At 40.0% G+C, this 13,654-nt stretch overlaps 1 protein-coding gene and 1 non-coding gene across 18 annotated transcripts in view; both read left to right on the top strand.

The window, feature by feature from the left end:
* PDE4D (phosphodiesterase 4D) overlaps window positions 1-13,654 on the top strand; it is a 1,400,346-nt gene that overhangs the window by 1,216,807 nt on the left and 169,885 nt on the right. The window lies entirely within an intron of this gene.
* LOC119876107 lies at window positions 3,948-4,054 on the top strand. The gene has a single exon (XR_005356253.1). It is a non-coding gene; the product is annotated as a U6 spliceosomal RNA (small nuclear RNA).

Here is a 13,654-nt window from a genome sequence, read left to right as displayed (position 1 = left end):
TCTGAGTCTTTGCTGTTAAAATGGTGAATAACTATAATCTCTCTTGATTTTGAGGATTACATGACATAATGCATGAAGAATATTTGGCACAGTGTCTGGTAACAGTGAATGTTAGCTCTTGCTGAAAAGGTAGGCGAAAAGCACCTTACATATTGAAAAGCATTACAAGACTATCAACAGACACTATTGTGCCATTCATGTTGATCTTAAAAGTAGTTATCTTTGTAAACCGTACCTTTTTTCAGCCCAGCTGCCACCGCTGAGAGCATTTTAGAAATGGTTTCAGAGATATTTCGTAGGCCATATTGGGAAAACGCCGTCTGATTGGTGGATTGTCATGCTTCACTTTTGACCAGAAACCTTATTTCCAATATGATTACCAACCCTAGTCAACAAACAGAATGTCAGAATAGCCTGCATCAGGCTAATTCTAGAAATGAATCCATTCCAAGGAGGAATGGATGTGAAAGAAGTGAAGCCTAGACTCTGAAGGAAGATGGTGTCCTTTAGGATTTTAATCGTAGAGTGATGGCAACGGAATAAGCATACCAGATAGGTTTTCCCAGGAGACATTTTGGAAGAGTCTGCTTCATCTGAAGTCAGCCTGTGAGGGGAAAGCCATGATCTCTAGGAGTCTTTTTGCCTCTTCAGTCACACCTTGTGTTCTAAAGATCTTCTCAACCCTGTTCCATTCCCTGGAAACCACTACAAGTCCTGGAGATAAAGAAGGCTAGTGTGTCTCAGCCCGCCAGCTGAGAGAGGGGCCCAAGCCCTCATCGTTTCAACAGAGAGGGCAGCAGAGGAAACCAACCTGGCATTTTGACACTCAGTATTTCTCATGGAGTCTATCAAATTATTACTGGGCACTTCCCGTGTGCTTCAGCATCCTATCTTGAGGATTTGCACAGTTCTCGCCTAGGCTACCCTCCTCTTAGGTAATGGTGTGTATCAGCAGTGATCCTCTGGTTCCAAGGTAAAACCCAACTCTGCTAACTTAGGTAAAGGAGAATCTAGTAAAATGAAATCTAATCTACTTAAGTAAAATAGAATATTGGAATCATTTCCAATTCCCTGAGTATTAGTGGGCATGCTGGAGGATCAGGGTGGAAGGAATAAATTCCTCTTCAGAATGCTAGAAAGGCACAAATAAAGGGAAATTCTCATAGCAGGAGCAAGCAACCTAGTAAGCCTCCTACAACTGTTTTTAGTTTCTCTGTTCATCTAATGCAAGCGTAAAATTCCAGGAAGGGGTCGAATTGGTCTAGTTTGAGTCTTGGGTCTTGGCTATAGAAGAACAGGGCATCTGGCTTTTCTGCCAGACTGTGTACTAGAATGTGGTACTAAGAGCCTAAATTATGAGGCCAGATTATGTGGATTCATATCTCAGCTCCGCCACACACAGATGTTTCTCCTCAAACACTTCATTTAACCTTCCAGAGCCTCAAGTCCTTCGTTTTTGAAGTGGGCATAGTAATAGTAATTATCTCATAAGGAGTTTATGAAAATTGAGATGATATTTATAAAAAAAATAAGCACAATGCATGGCACACAGGAAGCACTTGATCATTGTGGGCTATGCTCTAATTAAAATTACCCAGTGGAGACACCAAATAATTTCATGAAGCAAATTAGGATACCGTTAGAGAAGGGGAATAAATATTGGTGGATCAAGACTTATTATTGATTATAGTGAGGTAAGAAGGTTGGTCACAACGCACTTTATTTTGCTAAGATATATCTCAGCAAGCTATTCTTTATAACGTTAAGGTTCTTAGAAATGCAGATGACACCTGTTCATTAATGTATCCCTGGGAATCCAGTGTCTCTGAAGGCACAAAAGTGATTTGACTGCCTGGTTATTTGATCCACACGTTTATTGATACCTCCTTTATGCTCAGTTCTATACAGGGTCCCATGATCCGTGGCTCTGGGTTTGCTTATAAGGAATCAAAGTGAGGAATAATTTGTATTCCTGTAATCTTTGTTTAATAGTAATCTAAATGTACTGTAGTCTAATAAGTCAGTACCTAATTAGGTTTACTTTAAGGGATACAGAATAATAGAGAGGGATTGTTATTAAGCCTCTCAACTTTCTAAGAAAAACATGTAAGTAGAGCCCCAGTGTACGGACGAGCTGGGTTTCTGAGTTTACTGGAAGGTTCATTGTTTGAACTTTAGTTATGGATATCCACACAGTGGCATTCATCAGACGCTTCCTAGAAACAGCCTATACCCCATCCCAGGAAAGTAAAGATTTCCCAAGGAGAAAGAATCTGAAGGAGAATTTGAGGTCCCCTGGAAAAGGCACTTTGGTCCATCAGAGGCATGAGATGGACTTAGATCTCTGAAGACAGATGGAGGGTCACTAAAGAACACCACACAATCTACTCATTTGGAACATCAGCATTATGGTGAGGAGGGCCCAGCGAGGGCTATGGGCAGCTAGACTGAGTACCACACACTGTGGCAGAACCACATAGAACCTCACTGGCCTTATGGTGGCTACCTATGGAGCCACTGAGGCACTGAATCTCTTGACTAGATCCTTCCACTTGGCCCCACACTCTGAAGAGCTTCTGAAGCCACCCAGCTCTTGTCTCTGTGTCTAAACCTACCATCTCTGTCCAAACCCCAGATCTGACCAACTCTGGCTGGTCTAGCCAACCCCACCATGCCATGTCACCCAACACAAGGAAGGCATTTTGACTAGAAACTGAAAGTAGAAGACACTTAGTGTTACTTTTTTTTGAAGGGTATGTATCTTTTACCAGGGGAACTACTAGGCATGGTGGAGGGTGGGAGAAGGTGGCTTCGAATTTATTCAGTCAATACAGAGAATCTTGGCTATGCCCCTTATTAACCATTTCACTTTAAGCGACTTATTCTCTGAGCCTCTAGTTATCAACTATAAAATGTAGATTAATAACAAACCTATCATTAGGATTAAATGAAATGAATAAGCACCACGCCTAGTATCTGGCACATAGTAGGGACTAAAAAATAAATTCTAATTCTTGAATAAACCTTTTTTTCCCCTTGAATGTACAGTAAGTTTCAGAGGTAAATGAATCATCTTTACAATTGGAAGCTTTACATAAAGAAGAAAGAAGTAAACAGCTAAATTTCTCTTAAAATGATTTTCCTTTACTAACTTGTCTTCTATTGTCTGTCTTCATACAAACTAGCTATGCCTGCAAAAATGTTTCCATGGCCAGTTCTTTTCTACATGTTTAAATTCCTAATTGTGCACACAATCTTAGTCACTATATTTTCATGTGCAAGCAATTAAGACTCATTTAACAGCCCTCCCTCTGGAAGGTTTTGTTCTCCATCTGCCATAAATCAGATTCCTTAGGAACATGTTTGATTTTTAAACAATGTGAAAGTACTGTTCATTTTGTTCAAATTTCATTTATGTACCATTTTTTAAAGTGATGTAAATGGACAGCCACAAAAAGCTCAGCAGCTGGTCAAAACAAGACATCAAAGAAACCATTGAATTGGGGCAAAAAATTAAAAAAAAAAAACTAATATGCTAGGACAAAGCCAAATAAAAACCATAGTCTGATAAACATTCCTCAGACACATTTTGCTCATATTACTTAACAACAGATTTAAAATATGGGAAAATGGGAATGCACTGCTCTTCCCAGTCTTGAGCTCACGGTAATGTATGTGAGGAAAAATAGCGAAAGCAGCCAGAAGGAGGAAAACAGAAAAAGATTAGATTCGTAAGTGTTTTTGGAGAGACACGTTTAAGTAATAATAACCACAAGACTCAAACAGATTTGTTAGACACTTTTGTTCATTTAAAAATACTTTGGTGAGTATGCTTCTCCTTTACCACAGGTGAAGTCCATTTTAGTATGTTCAGTGACCTTCTTTGGATTATCAAAAAGAAATTAATGCATAGTCAAATTAAGAGAGAAAAATAATTATTAGGTTCTGTGCTCATTTCAGCAGCATATATACTAAAATTGGAATGATACAGAGAAGATTAGCATGGCCCCTGCCCAAAGATGACACGCAAATTTGTAAAGCATTCCTTTTTTTTTTTTTATTTAAGAAAAAAGGATCACTAAATTCTCAATACAAGTGCCTGTGTACTGGTAACTTAAACTCAACAAAAATTTAAAAAGAAAAGGATTATTTTTTCTTAAAGGTTTTCAAGATTAAATGTCACTATTTGAAGACGTAGCCTGCAGAAAATATTTTTCTTTGCCTAAACGTTCCATTGTTTGGGACTTGAAACAAATCACCAACATAGCTAATGCAGTAAATCCCCATTTATATATCAATAGAAAATTTTGTCCACCAGCTTCCTAAGGCTTTATAAGCTGAATTGTTTTGATACCATTTGATGAAAGGTTCTGTAAAAGTTCAAAGTATTGTTGTTAATTTGGGCAGTCACACCTGCACATTTAAAATGCCTTTGTGCAAAGTGTAGCCCAATCTGCTTTCAAATCAGACCTTCAAAGAAGGGTAGATTCATAAGTGTGACAGATCCCCTTAGGTGTTTCCCTACAAAGAAAAAGTAAAACTAAGAGAGCCACTCCCACCCCACCATCTTTGTTTAAGCCTTAGCATCAAATGGCACCTCTAAAAAGAAACGCAGAGAGAACGTTAGCACCTCTCTGCTGGAGATGTTAAGCAAGATAAGGAAGGTCTTCTGGAAGAAGTGGCTCCTAAGAATTATGAAATAGTTGTTAATAAACAGAAGGGAGAAAATGGAAATGGAGGGAAAGCATACTTTAAGAGCAGCTCAGCTCAGAAATCATAGACATGTGTACGGGTATTAGTTCCATTGTAGGGTGTAGTTAAGAGTCAAATGAATGTTGCGCCAAGAGTTTAGGGTAGTGGTTCACAAACTTGTTTGTTCATTATAATCACCTGGGAATCTTTTTAAAATTCCAAAGAATGAAAGAAGAAAATATAAAAATTTGAGAGACCACAGAATAGCGATGTCCATGAAAAAGGTCTAATAAAGGCCCTATACTAGCAAAATAGTTAGTTTGCAGAAATATAGAGCAAGAGATTGTTGCAAATGATAAAAGAACAGGTGTGTGGGATTTAGTAACTGGTAATTGTATGAATCTGAGTGGCTGTGAAATGGCTCTGACAGTATATGAACCCTTGTGATCCTTGCTATTATATATAGCATATATAGGATTATATATCGGATAAAAATAGTTTGATACTTGAATTCCAATTTGGAATTTAAGGCTGGTTTATCTCAGTGCATAGATTACCTAAATTTCATGTAGGAGAAAATGTTCCCCATGTCTAATATTCTAGGAAACTCAAGGTCATAATCTTATTGTAATCATTTGGAATGAAAATCTTTGAAAGGTGTGCTGTTCATTCTTAACCTCTTAAAGGCATGCACCGAATGTAAGGAAATTATTTTCCATGGCTCTGATCGTGATTATATACATCTACTTTTATACTTTTTTGACATTCACAGATGCCCTTTGGAGCTAATAATCTATGGACTTTCCCCCCAGTATTTCAGAGCCCCAGATGTTGCTGCATTTTAACTTCTCATCTGCTGCTCCCAATGATCACTTCTTTAATGTTGTTAGTGAACCGGCCTCGGTGACCTCTTTTCTGATCTGCCGCTTCTTTTGCCTTGGAAATCCAGAAGTCCTAGCCATTGCCTTGAGTTGAAAATAAGAACAAATGGGATCCCTGGGTGGCGCAGCGGTTTGGCGCCTGCCTTTGGCCTAGGGCGCGATCCTGGGGACCCGGGATCGAATCCCACATCAGGCTCCCGGTGCATGGAGCCTGCTTCTCCCTCTGCCTATGTCTCTGCCTCTCTCTCTCTCTCTCTCTCTCTCTGTGACTATCATAAATAAATAAGAATTAAAAAATAAAATCTTTTAAAAAAAAGAAAATAAGAACAAATGAACTCAAAATAAAAGTGGAGTTGCGGCCAATCCATCTCTGAGGTAGAGCTTTAGGATATTTAATGCATATAACAAGTTTTAAATTTTTTTTCAATTTGAGTATAGTTGACACACAATGTTACATGAGTTTCAGGTGTGCAACATAGTGATTCAACTTCTCTAAATGTTATTCTGGGCTCACCACAAGTGTAGCTCCTATCTGCAGTGACACAATGCTATTACGGTATCAGTTCGTTGACTGTATTCCCTATGCTGTGCCTTTTATCCTTGTGATTTGATCATTCCATAACTGGAAGCTTGTATCTCCCACTCTTCTTCACTGATTTTGCCCATCCCCCCAACCCGGTTCACTCTGGCAACCATCAGTTTGTTCTGTTCATTTATTTTTTTTAAAGATTTATTTATTTATTTATTTATTTATTTATTTGTTTGTTTGTTTATTTATTTATTTATTTATTTATTTATTTATTTATTTATTTATTTATGATAGTCACAGAGAGAGAGAGAGAGGCAGAGACACAGGCAGAGGGAGAAGCAGGCTCCATGCACCGGGAGCCCGATGTGGGACTCGATCCCGGGTCTCCAGGATCGCGCCCTGGGCCAAAGGCAGGCGCCAAACCGCTGCGCCACCCAGGGATCCCCTGTTCTGTTCATTTACAGGCCTGATTCTGCTTTTTAGAAAATGAGCTTTTAAAGGCATTTGTTGACCGTTCTGGGGTTCTTTGCACCTATTTACTGGTATTGAATAGAGTAAGTTCCCAAACAATTGATTTCCAGGTAAATAGATTATTACTAAAGTACTAGAGCTAATAAGATTAATATTGACTTATCAAGCAATCAACAAAAAACATTTAATTCTGTACTCTGGGTTTCAGGGAAATGGAAATAAGTAAGATGTAGTCGTACTTTCAAGGACTTAGTAAGATATAATTGTACATATGAAAAAGATACCAAGAATCAACCCCCAGGATTGTGTCATAGAGAATAAGTGTCTTAAGAATTCAGATGAATCAAAGATCAAATTCAGATAAGCAATGATATACTTTGAATGCTTTTCAGATACTTTGGAATAGTTAAATGTTTCACCTGGCCAGACTTTTGTAATGGGCATGTTAATGGATGGTCACTACCTAGGTAGAAGTTCAGCATTGCTCCCAACATCCCAGCCGAGTAGCCCTTCCCATCCAGGAATATTTGCTATTACAAAAGAGAAGTGATCACTTGTGATTTATTTACTGATTTTTTTAAAGATGTATATATTTATTTGAGAAAGAGAGTACAGGTGGTGGGGAGGAACAGAGGGAGAGAGAGAGAGAGAGAGAGAGAATCTCAAGCAGACTCCCCACTGAGGGCAGAGCCGATTCAGGGCCCAGTTTCACGACCCTGAGATCATGACCTGAGCTGAAATGAAGAGCTAGATGCTTAACCAGTTGAGCACCCAGGCACCCCTCACTTGTGATTTGTTAACATTCCTTCATTCTGCTTGTGGCCCTGAACTTGCGAAACTTATAGAAAAAGCAATAATCCCAAGGTTTTAGGGACCAGAGCTTTATTCCCAGCTCTGTCACTAGCTCTCTGCTTAATCTTGGGTCAGTACTTTAAGCTGGTTTTCCATCTATAAAATGAGGAGATTGGATTAGATGATATCTAAAAATCCAACCAGCTCTTTCATGTTTTTTTAATTTTTTTTTTTAAAAAATGCATGCTCCTGATTAATTGCCTTCGTATCTTCGTATTCTATAATTATATTTCCCTGAGGAGTTGAATAAAAGATACACTAAGTCCATGTATGAATTCCACTTTCTCTGATATAGATCCTTTAGAGAATATCCTTGACACCCACCATTTACTATTTGAATTTTCAACAAAGGGTTAACAGAAAATTCTGGCTCCCCTGGCTAGTCATCGTCTCCAGTTGGCAGAAGTCTTCGTGTGGATTTGATGGTTGCCTAGAGCAACAAAATATTAGGGACAGAAACATGTTCAGGGACTTGATTGTATAAGTGACTCAGAGCTGAGAGACCTTTTCCAGCTTGACTGGAGCCCATACTTAGCTAGAGTGAGTATTTGTCTATGCCTGTCTGCCCCACTCCGCTGACTGGGAGGTGCCTGTTATTTTGCCTACAGAATACAGAAGCCAACCTTGAAACCTGCAGAGGGGGGTTAACTGGTCAGAAGGCAATCTTCATTCAGCACGTCTCACACATGAGAGATCATTAGGACTAGTAAATATAAACAAGATGAAGAGGCCTATTGTGGGCTTTGAAGAGCACATACCAAGAATATTGTGAGAACTCAATAAAAAGTCAATGTAAGAACTACTCTTCAAAGCCAATTATCCCTTTCGAGTTAGGACAACCCACTGGAGGAGCTGTTGACAAAAACCAATACCGTTTTCCTTTTCTTTGTGGAAGCCAGACATCTCTGAGTATGCTCTGAGTTAAAACGTGAAGTTAAAAAAAAAAGAAGAATAAGAAATTTTCTATTCTGCAACTCCTTAAATCCTCAGGTCATCCCCTCCTTGTGCCATCAGTATGGCTCCATAATACCAATTACTCCAGCTTATTAAGGAAGTTATTAGCATCCGGGAATCACATCTTTAGCTTCTAGTCAGTGTTGCCTGCAGCATGAAGTGGAGGGAGAAGTAGTAGCCAAGTCTCATTAACCTCAAGTCCTCTGTCCTTAGCTATTTAACTAGGTTCCATCTTACTTTTGTGTTTGCTTGTTGTTGTTTTTATACCCCGTACACATTCTTCTCACTTGCACATGAACAAGGTCATTACCAGTAATAACAGCAATTGTATACTTTTACTTTTTATCCTGACTGAATATTTATTGTGTCTTCATGATCAGTAACTGGCCCTCTCGATTTGGACCTTATGGATTGTAATGAATATTCTTTTTGGGTGATTGGAAACGTAGTCCTCAACTTACATGGTTTACATAGTAACTCTTATCCACATAACCATAGCAGCTGTTTGGAAACATGGCTTCAGATCACTTGTTTGCAAATGTCTTTTTCCGTTCGATCCTGAATGTAGTGGAGCCCATATACGTTACTTGACGTGTGAAACACATGTGACCCTGGCAGATGATTTGGCTGACCTTGAAAACTACAGCTGTTTAGTCACTTTAAAAACAGGGCCGTATGAGTGATTTACTAGGCTTGGGCTTAGCGCATTTTATGCCGACCGATGGGAATTCTGACCCTTCAGGGAAGGAAAAAAAAATGTGTAAGACAGTGGAAATGTGTCATGCTGGGTGTTAATGTTGTCATTAATTTTAATACCTTCTTTTACAAAAAGTGCAGACGACTGCCTGCCGTCATAGGAAAAAGGCAATAACATCCCTGTGGCTTTTTTTATTTTTTAAACATTTAATGAAGAAATTCAAGTTTTGGCTTTTGTCTCCCCTCCATTCAAATCAAGAGCAGCCTATAATCTCTTAAAAAGACCAGAGCTGCTTTGCTTACTGTACAGTGTGTCTCCTGCTTGACATTTGGTGGTGGAGGGTTAACATTCTCTCCCAAGACAGCCTGCTTGTGTTTCAGACACAGGGTGTGCACACTATCGTAGCTGGACCTTGGTTCAGCTGGAATGAAAGAGTTCTGAAAAATTATGCTTTAATCAAGATAGAAATTTATTTCTCTTCTCTGTAAAGGAGACCTAGACTGGGCAGTCCAAGGCTGGTACTGCTGTGGGACCTATGACCCTTTCAGATAATTCCTCCACCATCCCTAGAGTAGAGGCTTTGCCTCCATGGTCCAAGATGACATCGAGAGAGCTCTAGCCATCACATCTGAATTTCCAGCAGTAGGACAGAGCAAGAGAGGAAGAATAGCACATCCCCTCCCTTTGGAATAGAATTCCCAGAAACCCCACATAATGCTTCTATTTATAATCCCCTTTGGCTCACTTAGACACCTGCCACGTTTAGCTGCAAAGGACACTGGGAAATAGAATATTTTGTCCAGCAAGTCCCTAATATGGGGATTTCAGTCTCCTTTCCTCTCCTCCTTTCCTACTCAGGCTCTCTCAAATTCCTTGCCTTCCAGGAAAAGAATTTACACATTGCAGGAAAAAACCATTACTGTCAGTTTCAGGATCTGCTCACTCCACTTCCTTATCTGAACTCTTGGCGGGAAAAATCCCACATGACTTCCAGCTGGAATTCAAGAAAAGTCAAGGCTCTCACCTCGGCTGGACCCTCAGCGCCACTTGACACTCTATCCTCACTCTGTGCTCTCTCTCACTTCCCTTGGTGCTTATTCTGAACTTCCCCTTGTCAGGCCTCCTGACCCTGCAGCTGCTCATCACCTTGCAGCAAATGCCTTTACTAGCTGCCTCACGAAGAAACTCATTGTGAGGACATGAATTTCCTCAGCTTCTGTGTCCCCTCATTGACACCCATACCCATCCTTTCCTCCCTCCGGGTCTCAGCAGGTGGTGGGTCCCTTCCCTTTCGGGCTCTAAGTCAACCTCTGCCTCGGTGCCCTTGGCCCTCTCTTCTCAGTACCTCTATGATCTTGCTTCCCCTTATCCTTTCTTCTTCTCATATCTGCATTCTCTCCTCCTTTTCTACCTCTTTCCCTAGCCATGTCTCTCTCAATCTTAAAGACAATACAAAACCAAGCAATAGCAAAGCCCGATAACAGACCCCTTGTTGATCCCTTAGCTCATTCTTTTTTTCCCTTTTTGGTCAGGCCATGCCCCCTCCTCACCTCCCAGACACTCCTCAAGCCACCGGTAGGTGGATTTTCTCACATACCTCAGCTCCCACCACCCTCATCGTGGTGTCTAGGAAACTCTTTTTCGCCTGTTCTGCCCTGATCCTGGAGACCTTTCTATGAAACCTTCTCCTTATTCATTTACTAAGTGTTTAGTCAACACATATTTATTAGGAGCCATTCTCCCTCAGACGATTCTCCTGTCTCCATGCAGCTCTGAATATTCTTTATCACCATCCTTCGTGATCTGTCTTCCTCCTCTCCTTCCCCCCTTAAACATGAGTGTTCACTTTCTGTTGTTTTTCTATTCTGTGCATTCTCTAGATGCTTTCAGGTACTTCTGTTGTTATACCTCCCAACTTGGAAGGCGATTCCCGAAACTGTCTCTACTCAGGCCTCCTCCCTGATTTTAGACTCAGGCAAAAGCCCAGTGCCTGATGGATGATATTCCAGTGCTTACATACAACAAGTTTGGGACACCTGGGGGATTCAGTCAATGAAGCGTCTGACTCTTGATTTAGGCTCAGATCATGATCTCAGGGCCTTGGGATCGAACCCCATGTCAGGCTCCATGGTCCATAGGGAGTCTTCCTGAAATTCTCTTCTTCTCTCTCTCATCCCCCCCTCCCTTTACTCATGTGCTTTCTCTCTCTCGCTAATAAATAAATCTTAAAAATCAATAAATACAACATGTTAAAAACTGGATTCATATTTCTTTGCAAATCTGTTCTTCCTCTCTTGATCAGAAGCACTTTTATCCTAGACTGAAACTTGGACATCATACACCCCTCCATCAAATAAATAACTATATTTTTATTTTACTTTCTAAATATTTGTCAAATCTGTATTCTCCTCTACACCCTACTGACACTTCTCCAGTTAGGTACTCATCAGCTCGCCCCAGATTACTGTAGTAGTCCCTGCAATAGTATTTTGAAACTGTCAGTTGCATTTAGCATTTTATTTTTAAAAATATAGAATTGAATAGGAAGTAATAGAATGTAAAGCCACATCTATAGTATCAAAGCTAAAAATTGTTTTATGATATTGTTGACATACACACACACTCATAGCCATTTTACCATGAAAATGTATTTCTTACTGTATATCAAAAAATTTAAGAACTGGTTTCTTCAATAGTCTATCTTTGGCATACTCCTCTTAGCCTAGCCTTCTGCAGTGCAACCAAATTAATATAGTTGAAAACAGTCTGAAAATGTCACTGCCCTGCTTAAAATCCTTCTGGACCTCCCATCAGCCACAAGATGAAATCTAATCTCCTTGGCACTGGTACTCAGGACCCACCGGACTCTTCCAGTACCAAACTTCTTCCACCCATACATGCCATGTTTTACAGCTCTCTGCATTTGCTTGTTCTCTTCTCTCCATCTAGAACACACTTTCTTCTGTTAATTACTTGGCTCATTTCACCCAGTCTTTAGGTTAGGAAACACCTGTACCCAAGCCCTGCCTTTTTCCCCAGGCTGGGTCAGGATCTTCTCTGTGTTTCCATAGCTCCCATACTTACCTCCAACATAACTAAGGAAATTGTTTTTTTTTTTTTAAAGATTTGTTTGTTTGTTTGTTTATTTATGATAGAGAGATGGCAAGAGGAGGGGCAAAGGGAGGGGGAGAGAGAGAATCTCAAGCAGACTCCCCAACGAACATGTAGCCCAATATGGGGCTCAATCTCACCACCAGAGCCAAAATTAAGAGTCAGAGGTTTAACGGACTCAGTGACCCAGGCATAGCCCTAGTAAAATTGTTCTAAAAGTTGTAGTTTATGCCTCTTTATTCCTAAACAGCCCGCCCAATAATATGTCAATTCTTTTGTTGTGCCTTCACTATGTAGCATAGAGTGCTAGAACACCATCATGGATGGACTTCTGTGTCTAATAGTCCTGAAGCCAGGAGGTCCATATACATCTCTTCTTAGAGTATCTTAAAATGACCATTAAGTAGAATCTAGAAGCCAGACATAGGGCAGTAGAAGCGAACATTGAAAACTTTGTTTCTCCTGTGTAAGAAGGAAAGTGGAATGAAACTGCCTCTTAACCCGTTTGATAGGAGGGAATAACGTGAAAGAAGGAAACGACGGATGACCTCCATATTGTCATACCTCTGAATCAGAATGAGGAAAATGTGTGAAGCAATTGCCAGTACTGGCCTATTCTTCATTGGCCAATAATTTAAATAAGTCACATGATCTTACAAAATGTCATGTCTTTGTGAAAAAGATAAAACAACTTTTGGTGTATTCTGAATGGCATTTTAAGAGTAGCCTTATTAATGGCCAGAGAAGGTTGGCCTCTCATCTCACTGCCATTGGTGAGTCTGTGAGCACATTATTTATCCAGCTGTGTGGATATACTAGGGAGACATCTCTGTGATGTGACAAACACACAACACTGTGCCCAGTGTACTTTTGAAGCATTTGTGTGATGAGTGTAAACAGTTTTTTTTTCCTTCTGATTTGGGCTGTGGCTTCATTTCTCCTCCCTAATATACAAACAGATCTCTTTCATATCTTTTTCATACTTTACCTACCACTCCACTTTTCTTGAGAGGGTAAGAACCACTCCATAGTGCCTCCCTTTCATACTGTGGGCCAATTCCATCACGTTGTTTTCTGGTCATGGGCATAGAGCTGCCTCCATACTCAACACTAGCCCTGGACCATGAGATTAATGAGAAAAACACAATGTCTTCAAGTAAAAGGAAGTGGTTCATGTTGTGGAGAGAAACTTGGAAAGATACACCACCAAGGACACCAGGGCTCTATTCTCCCTACAGGCTACAGCTGGGTTCACACATTTCAAAATAACCAGTCAATTCATTTAGTTCCATCAAATGGCTAGTCAATACAGTAAGGAGGAAGGGAAAATAAATGGTTGTTTTGAATGACTGGTTTAGCATCATGTAACCTTGATCTTACTCATTTCCAGGGAATAATTTAAACTCTTAAAGAAATACAGTCTACTGCAGGTTAGTTTAGTACAAAAATACAATTTAAAAAAGCATT

The sequence above is a fragment of the Canis lupus genome, chromosome 2 (assembly GCF_011100685.1).
Source record: "Canis lupus familiaris isolate Mischka breed German Shepherd chromosome 2, alternate assembly UU_Cfam_GSD_1.0, whole genome shotgun sequence".
Classification (NCBI taxonomy): Eukaryota; Metazoa; Chordata; class Mammalia; order Carnivora; family Canidae; genus Canis; species Canis lupus.
This window is presented reverse-complemented; position numbering and strand designations above follow the sequence as displayed.